Source organism: Augochlora pura, chromosome 6 (assembly GCF_028453695.1).
Source record: "Augochlora pura isolate Apur16 chromosome 6, APUR_v2.2.1, whole genome shotgun sequence".
Taxonomy (NCBI): domain Eukaryota; kingdom Metazoa; phylum Arthropoda; class Insecta; order Hymenoptera; family Halictidae; genus Augochlora; species Augochlora pura.
In genome coordinates, this window is record NC_135777.1 from 4,853,739 (window position 1) to 4,862,775 (window position 9,037).

Sequence of the window (9,037 nt, forward strand, 5' to 3'; positions counted from 1 at the left end):
TTTGCGGGGGATGGCAGGGCAACAAATCACGCGACGAGCCGCTCTACCAACCCCGTGAAGCAACAGACGGAAACTGCCTGGCGAAATAAGAGAGCAGACCGCGAAGGAAGATTCAAGTGGCACACCGGGGCTCCGGCCCTTTGATTCCCGGCACGGCGAAAAGCGGAGGCAAAGGCTCCCGGGCCGCGCCCGCACGCTTCTTCGCGTTTACGCTCGATGAGTAGCGGAGGATAACCCCTTCTTCGAGGGGCCGCGTTCGTTAAAACAGTAATAATGTCTTCCCCTGCTCGCCGGTAATGAAACGGACCGTGGAAAGTCGAGGGGGGGTTTCTCTCGCCCCCTCCGCCTCCGCGGGCATCGATCCTTTTAGAGCTGCTTTGCTTACTTGGATGGAGCAACGTCGAGTGAGAGAACTTGCGAAACAAGCTTCGAGTAGCGGCAACAGTGCCGCAGACTTTGAAAACCAGAAATCAATTTGCCGAAACCACTTTCCTGGCACAGCGTAAATAATTGGAGCCTTGTATCGTGCAACCTGCGTTTCGTTTGCTTCAGAATATTCTTCAACGTTTCACTTTTTGGCGACCGTTTTTCGTATCTACCGATTCGATGGGTCCACGAACAGATTCGAATTCAGGCTGGGGAATTCAGCGTGCGCCTCTAACCCGGCGCCAAAAGTTTCACTTTAAATTTCTAATCGAGTTATATTTCTTGCATCATTCATCTGTTTCAATATGGATCTGGCTTCCATTATTCATACGTGGAGACTTCGAGCCAGATGGCGACTTTAACGGACGCGTGGCTCCGGCGATCGTTAACTGATACACTTGCTTCATAAAAATTGTAAATATCGCCGCCTCTGTCCACGGCAATAACCGATTGGCACCCGGTTCTCGCTAATAAAATCCCGCGCGAGACAGTCAATTGATATTTATTAAATGCCGACCCTTGCGCTCGACGTTGAAACATTGATAATAAGAGGGTGGATCGTGTTCCATACGTTCGATGTCCGGCGGATCATTAATCATTTCCCGCCGAGAGCAATCTCTGCAGGATATTTTCTTGGTCGGCATTTCTCCGTTAAACGGATTATAGGATCCCATCGGCGAATCTCGGTCGGTCGGTCGGTCGGTCGTTCAAAGGACGGGCAATCGAAACGGCGGAGGCGCCGCGATGGCTCGTTCACCTGATGCGTAAGCCGCACGAAATCCAGGTAACACTTTGTGTTCCGAGGCGTCTTAAAAGTTTTCCCATTTCCGTGGCGCGCGCGCTGCCGCCGCCTCCTCGAAGCCAGACACGACGACCCGGCCAGAACATTCCAGCTACATCCCGGCGCGAGATAGCCGCGCGCACGCGCTCGCGCGTGCAACCCCGTTCTCGCTAGCTTCTCGCTTCTATTCCGTTGCGCCGTGAATTGGCCCGCGATTTTTTCGCGGACGATTCATGCCGCCCGGCGAATCGAATTGCACCCGGGAAGAACCGTGCAGAGATTGAGGGCGGATGCTGCACGCACGTAGCCCCGGAAATTCACCGAGATTTCCCAGACGCCTCATCGAAGACGGAACGGCTGATCTTCTGCCCTGCGCCGCCCCGCCACTCTGTGCCTTTCTTTATTTCCGCCAGGAAACCGTTCCCGGCTCGTATCGGCAGCTGATTTTCTCAACGTCTTTTAATGGAGGCCAATTGTCCGGGAAGAACTCCCGGGGCTGGCTCCGAAAAGTCGAACGCGATGCACAGGTCTTTATGCATCTACCGTATACAACGATATGACAGAATTCGATGCTGTTGTAGAATTATTGTGGCATCGGGAATATTTCGGCACCCGATAAATAATTTTAAGAGTAGGTTTTAGGACGTTAGTGTAGTAAAGTTGTGTACTAAATTCAAACTTGTAATAATATAATATATATTGTTACTACATTATTTAAAATTCGAATTAGCTAGAAGAATTTGTAGACGGAAGAGAAACCAGAGTTCTCTACAGGTAAAAATTCTGGATCCACTGATCAGGGATCAGCGCGAAAAACTGCATTTCCCGCTGCGTTTCGGGGTTGAGAAATTTTTGCATATTTTAGCGTCCTCGGCGCAGCGGTCTCCGACTGGGAGATAATTATTTCACGCATCGTCAGAGATTCACGAGCGACCGGCGTATCCCGTCGGCCTGCCCAAACAAGCCGTGGGGTCGGAGTTTAGAACGAGAACGTATCCGATCGGTCTAATGCCGCGGCGCCGCGTGGCCGCCCGATGAAAAATTAAAATGTCCCTCCGCCGACTGTTTCCCGGGGCTGTCATTTCACGGGAGCGTGTCCGCTGTCCACGCCGCGTTTTCCAATTATCGATACGTGCCTCCCCGTCGGCCGATAGATAACTTCCGCTCGCCGGAGTATTTTCTGGCCGGCGCGAAATCCACGATTGCCTCGTTTTCCGGGCGCGGACGCTACGATTTTTGCTCGTTAAGGGAAAACCGCGGTGATCGATGCCCGGCTTTAATGACGACGACCGCCTCCACGCCTCTCCGGCTCCCGTCCCCTTATCCCGCTCCGCTGCTCCGTCGCCGACCCTCCTCGTCTCGCCCGGCGACCACGCGTGCGATATACCCCGTTCAAGAAATATTTCCGGAAACGAGTAATTACTTCGTTAAGAACGCACGCCGCCGACTTAACGAACCCCCTCGGCTGGTAACGAAGCCCTCTGCTCTGTGCCTCCCATCCCGCTCGGAATCGATGCGCGCCCGTTCAACGGCCGAGCGATTCGGAATTTTGGCGGGGGCGTCGCGGAAAAAGGGGACGCGTAATTTACCGAGATTTTATGTTCCCGGCGTGGCCGCGCGACGTTGAGTTTCAAGCCGGGATGCTGGCGCGAAACAAACGAGCGCGCGGTTTTTGCCGAGCCGCGCGCGGTACACGATGTGCGTCTAAAAGCGTTTTTAACCGGTCTATTATGGCCGTTTCCCCGGGGCCAATACCAACGCGCGTCGATCCGCTGGAATTGCACCAGGATCCCGGTAACGGGGAACACTGTCGGCCATTTTCGACTCTCGTCGCGATCAACAATGTTCTTTTTCCGCGGATCCGTGTTCTGGAAATGTTAGGTTATGTCAGGTTATGTCAGCGTATGAAATGTCGGATTTTTAAGTGAATATATAAAACTGGATATCTGTTTTCAAAAGCTGTTTATTCAATATAATATGCTCCATTCGCTTTAATACAGTTTTCTCAACAAGACTTTAAAGCACAGATGCCTGTCTTTAAAAAATTCTGATACGACTATAAAAGAGGTTATGCCAAAAACAAAAGTATTATAACGAAAACAGGAAGACAAACGTTGGCATGTAAAAGAATTCGACATTTCATATGCGCCAACCTAATATGTGAAATCATCTTCGAACGTTGCTTTCCGGTCCAACAGTATGCAAAATAAAAATAGTCTGCCTGCTTTCTTGAATAACTTTGTTACACCGAAAGGAGAGACGTCGATGTTGTTACTATGATATACGTCGGTATTTCTGCAAATGGCTGTTGAGGATCGTCTGACATTTTCGGTGTTACTGTCATCGAGAGACGTCGGGGATGATTCTCGAAATAGGTCGCCCCGAATTATGGCTCGGTATTTAAAACGCGATTCGAATAGCGGGGTTAGTTTCCATAAACTTTAAAAGCTCGTCCGACCCAATGCTCGCAGCCTATTAATAACGAAGCCCGTACATTAGTCGAAAATAATCTCCGAACGTTTCCGAACATTTAAAGACATGGAAGCGGAATCGATGCTTGTGTAATTGCGAATTTTGGCCGCGCGCAACGATCCCGGTGTTTCGAAACGAAAGTAGTCGAGCCGATCCTAAGATAGCTGTTTCCGGGAGACCCGATTCCCAAAGCCGGAAGTGGTTCTAATTAAATAAATGAGACCCCCCGAGTATTCGGAAAAAGTGCCCGGAAATAATTAAAACGTGTAATTATCCGCCGACGGGGGCGTTCTTCGTTAATTCTACGGATAATATCGCGGCGGAGGGCTCTCCCCCCACCCTTTTTTAGTTTCACTATAAATTGCGAGCGCGCTCGAGAATATCGAAGGGTCTATTCGGCTCACGGCTCCCGCCGCCGCGGAACGCCCAATCGTCCAATTATAATTTCAATCATCGAACACAGGCGGGGGAGTTAATATTCTATCTCGCCGGCTCTGTAAACAGGAAAATCCATCTGTTGCTCCCCGGAAGGGTATCATGCTCGAGTGGAAAACTAATACGCGCCGCGTGATCCATTAATATTATTACGAGCGCGGGCGCACTCTTTGTCCGTTTCATCGGACTCTAAATAAGGCCGGCTAAAAAAGGGGCTCCGACGCAGCCGGGCTGCGTTAATTCCTTTTAATCCCCGCTACATTACGGACGCCAGGAATTACGGACAATTTAAAGGAATTATGCGAGACGCTATTGTTACATCGGACACATGCGTTTTACACGCGAGGAAATTCGTTCGCGCGTTCCTCGTTTATTCCCGAAGAACAGCGAATGAAAATTTTGAAAACCGTAGGGTTACCCCTTTTGTATCGCAGTGAGAAAAAATCTGACTTTTCGATCCGCGTTCCTCTGCTAATTAACGTCGAGGCAGCCCCGAGAGATCAGGCGGGGGTTCCGGAAGCGAGGGATCGGTCCGATAGGCGATCGAACCACCCGGCGAAAAATTTACCCTCGGGCCCGGCTCATTATCGGACGAAAAACAATGTATATAATGCATATTAGCCCCCCGCGGTTGAAGAGCAATGCTAACTGGGAATGATCGTTTTCGAAATCACTCGCCACCCCATATATACCTTGATCTCGACCTCGACCGGCCGGATAAAGACAGAGCGATCCGAGCGAGCCGAGCGAGCGGAGGCCTGTACAAGGATGGAAACCTGTTCAAAGTTTCGCAATTTGAAACCGGAACGGAATATTCCTGTTAGCAGGCACTGTCGGTATTAGAACGAGTCTTCCTCTCTATCTGCTCGCCTCGGCGTCCCTGTGCCCCTCTCCGCCCCCTATCGTCCTCCTCCGCCCCTGTTCGCGGCCTCACCCCAGCCTCGACTGACAGAGGGGGTGGTACCTCCCTCTAACTCACTCATTTCCAGCTTCATTCATGTTCTCCTATTGATTTACTTCCTGTTCGTCCGTTCCAGCCGCGCGCGCGGCTCCAGCTCTTTCTTCCCCAAATAATTTTTCCGGAGCTCGTTCTTCCATCTAATTACCCCGTTCTTTATTCTCGGATTATACTCGTTAACTTAATTATTAATCTCGGTCAGGCGTAGACTTCTATCTATTGGCTCTGCGCCCCTCCCATTCTCCTTTACTCGGCCTGCTCGCGGCACCCGGTAATTGTTTCCGAAAGCTGCGAGCCGAGAAAATGACATCTGATCGCTCGCTCGCGCGCTCAGGTTCTTCGTTTTCAATTAATCCCGCGTCGTTACTATTGTTCGGGACGTTACGGAAGACAGAGAGCTAGACTTTTCGCAAAATACTGCGCCGTTTAAAGTCAATAGCAGACCGCGCGGCGGGTCTTGCGGTCTCGCGGTCTCGCGGTACGTTGAACTCGTTTCGATGTCGATTACAAAGTAGCACACACCGTCGGCTATCGACCATCTCGAAACTACCTAAATTACTCCCGCTCGGTCGTGTTCCTTAACGGGAGCATCAACAAAAGTAATTTATACAATCTTCGCGGGGCTAGAGCCGGCGGAAAATTATACGAAGACCGTGGGTTCGGCGCGACACTGAATTTTTACCATCGGCCGAGTCTGGGGACACGATCGTCGATCAAGGTGTGGAACGGAAACGTTCGTCAGGCACGATGCAATTTTATTGTTCCGTTCCGCCGACGACGACGACGACGACGAGAATCGATAGCGAATAAAATATGATTTTTCGACGGCGTTGCTTCGTTCATCTCGTCGAGAAGAATTCGAGTCTCTGTTATTTGTGCAGATAAAATGCTACGGTCTTGGAACGGTGATTAAAAACTCCCGAGATCGTAATAAATTCTGCTAATAATTTAAATTCCGGTAATAGATTCTGCTCGATGTGAATGCGAAAAGGAAACGTTGTGTTATTGTTACGTGGGTGTAGAGGCGCGTAGCTACAATGTTAAAGGATATCTCGAACGAAGAGGGTGAGATCCTAGAACACGGGAGCCGGCGTCGCGCAGGGGATAATGTTATTCAGTGGATAGTGGAGCAGGTGCGACAATCTAGCGGATCGAATTGGTAAAAATTCAACTGAAATATCACTCGACGGGAGTGAAGGGAGTGCTCAGCGTCTTGCATGTTTAAGCGGCGCCACCGGCTTGTAAATATGCAAGACCGATACGCGATGGAACGCCTCAAATATGTATGCGCCGGGTAACCATCAGGCGGCGGACTGTCCTCTAAGTTTCTATCTATCTTTTTCCCGGGCGTTATCCCTATTTACAATTCATTTGCTCCCATTCTCGCTCGCTCTCTTTCCCACCGCGTTCTCTGTCTCTCCGCGGCCCTTTCGTCGCCGCTGATCCATCAATCCTCTCGGATCGCGACAGGGGTCGTTCGTGTTCCGGCCCCGGTGTGCCGCGCGTTCCGAGAACTGTTCCCTGCTCATCATCCCCCCGCCGCGCGCCTCCATTAGATATCCCGGCTGCTATCCCGGAATCCCCGGTGACAGCGCGACGACGACGCTACACGGCTCGTCTCCCGAGAGGTTAACGCGAGCCGACAGTACGAGGAGCAGTTATGAAGCGCGCTGTGCATCCGTGTCAAAGGCATACCATGGAACACTGGCACACGAATTGGTCGAATTTCGAAACCTTCCGCCCTCACCCACGCAGACGGTACACACCGCCGTGTGCGCGAGATATCCTTTGACACAGTCGAGAATCACAATTAGAATACTCGCGGAGGATGTCGGAGCGGCAGCCGGAGTCGGTTTCCCCGCGACTGATCATTACCCGCGTGAAAACTCGCCTCGGGTTCTTCCGTTCCACCCCCCTCTGTCCCCCCACCCCCCTCCCAGCCAATTGCCCCTAATTTACGGAGATTTTATCTCATTTTTCGACGGGATAATTCCGCAGTGATTTTCTTCGGAACTTCGGCGACGCGGAATATTTCATACATTTATCTTTTAATCGTCTCTTTTATTCAACGGCATTTGCAGAATAATATTTGTCGAATAATAATTGTCGAATAATAATTGTCGAATAATAATTGTCGAATAATAATTGTCGAATAATATTTGTCGAACTATTCACAAAAAAAGATGATTAATACTTGTGGAAAGACATGCTTAATTTCTAGATGCAGCGAACAACAAAATGACGCTTGTTCGAGGTTGGAGTAAAACTTCAGTTCGATCGATCCGAGCACGTTCTTCGCAGTCTTACCCGGCCGCTGTTAGAAAAATGACTTCGCGAGGAACGCCGACTACTCGAATTCAATATATCCTCGTAAAATCAAATTGACACGATCTATTGACTCGATTTCTATTGGCACGATGGAACGACTCTTCTTCGTGCCACGGACGGTATTCGAAATCGATCGAACCGATACGAACTTTTTAATTATTTCAACCGTCTCCTGAAACATTTCCTCGCGTATTAGTGTTCGCGTTTTATACTTCCGGGAATCGATAAGTCTGTAAATAATTCCAGATGTTGCGAAGACATTTCTGGACAGTCTCGATAGAAATTGCTTCGGTCGTCGATCGCGAGGACAGTTTGAAAAGCAATTCCGTGAAAAATCTTCGCCGCGAAAGTATTTCGAAAAATCGTGTTCTGCTCACCGTCTGCGATTTTCCCAGGTGAAAGACGGCCGGACGCCGGTTACGATTGGCAACAACTGCAGACTACTCGAACCCTTCTGTCAGCGGGTTGAACGACGATGCGAAGGGTCGAGGTGGACCGGGCGGAACAGAACTGTGCACCACATGATTACCACTGATTACCGCAACACTTTAGCACGCCGACGGTAGTGGGAATGTTCGCGGCGACATGACAGTAAGCCGGCCGCGTTCACTACCAATAAGAGTATCTCGCGATACGTGGCCCTGTCGGCGACTAACTTGAGAGTTCGAGTTCGAGTTCGGCCACGCGGCTGCCAGTAACAGCGCGCAATTGGTTCGCGCAGCCTATGCCACGGGCAGGGACGAGGCAGCCAGGTAGCAACGAGACCCCCGACGCCACTTCGCGAACTTCCGGTAAACAGAAACACCGCGGGAGAGGTGTCTGCTTGTCATAGCGGGTCCACGCAACAGCTGAGAACCGTCCGGACCCGTCCCCGAGCCGCCCCTATCCGCCCCTCCCCCCTTTCCGACCCGGCCCCGACCCAGCCCCGGGTAATCCTAATGGGTTTCTTGAGGATCGTTTGCAGCCCGCGAGTAATTAAAGTTGGGATCCGCGGCCGTGTTTCGTGAATGGGGGCTTACCACCCCTTCTTCTCTTCTTCAACCCCTTCGCCGCCGGCCCCGTCTCGCGCGCGCGCCCGCACCCTTTGTTCTCCCAGGACACGCCGCCGCTGAGTTATCGTTGCGTTTATTGCTAATTGTGCGTACGCTGATCCGTAATTAACGCGGTTGCCGGATTAACCCGCTGCGACGCCGTGCCGCGCCACGCCGCGCCGCGCCGCGCCATGGCGTGGGCTCTGCTAATGAAGATTTTTAAGTGATTCCGGTGAATTAGGATGGCCCTTGCACGCCCGGGGAGCTAGCGAATACGGGCGAGTTTCGAGGCGGACAGTTTTTGCTGCCGCGGAGTGCTGCGAAATAAACTTTCGACGAACGACTTTCGCGTGCGCGTTTCACCTCCGTTTTCAGGATGTCGAGCTGCTGCGAGTAGCTGAATATCGACGTGACGTCGGCGGCGCAGCGAAGGTGTCGATAACGGACGGTCGAGGATCGATCGATCGCGGCCTCAATCACTTTCGCTGTTCGTCTATTTCCGAGCGACGTATCGCAAGAATCAGACGGAGCGGCGATTAAAATACAATTACACGCGCAGGCGTGATGCGAGGTTTGAATTTTGCAATGGATTTTTCGGATCCGCCG

At 51.3% G+C, this 9,037-nt stretch overlaps 1 protein-coding gene across 1 annotated transcript in view; it reads right to left on the reverse strand.

Moving 5' to 3' along the window:
• LOC144471296 (uncharacterized) overlaps window positions 1-8,038 on the reverse strand; it is a 213,452-nt gene extending 205,414 nt beyond the window's left edge. Inside the window, exon 1 of the mRNA XM_078183195.1 lies at window positions 7,778-8,038. The gene's annotated coding sequence lies outside the window, so the exon portion shown is untranslated. The remainder of the gene's footprint in view (window positions 1-7,777) is intronic.
• Between the last annotated feature and the right edge of the window lie 999 nt (window positions 8,039-9,037).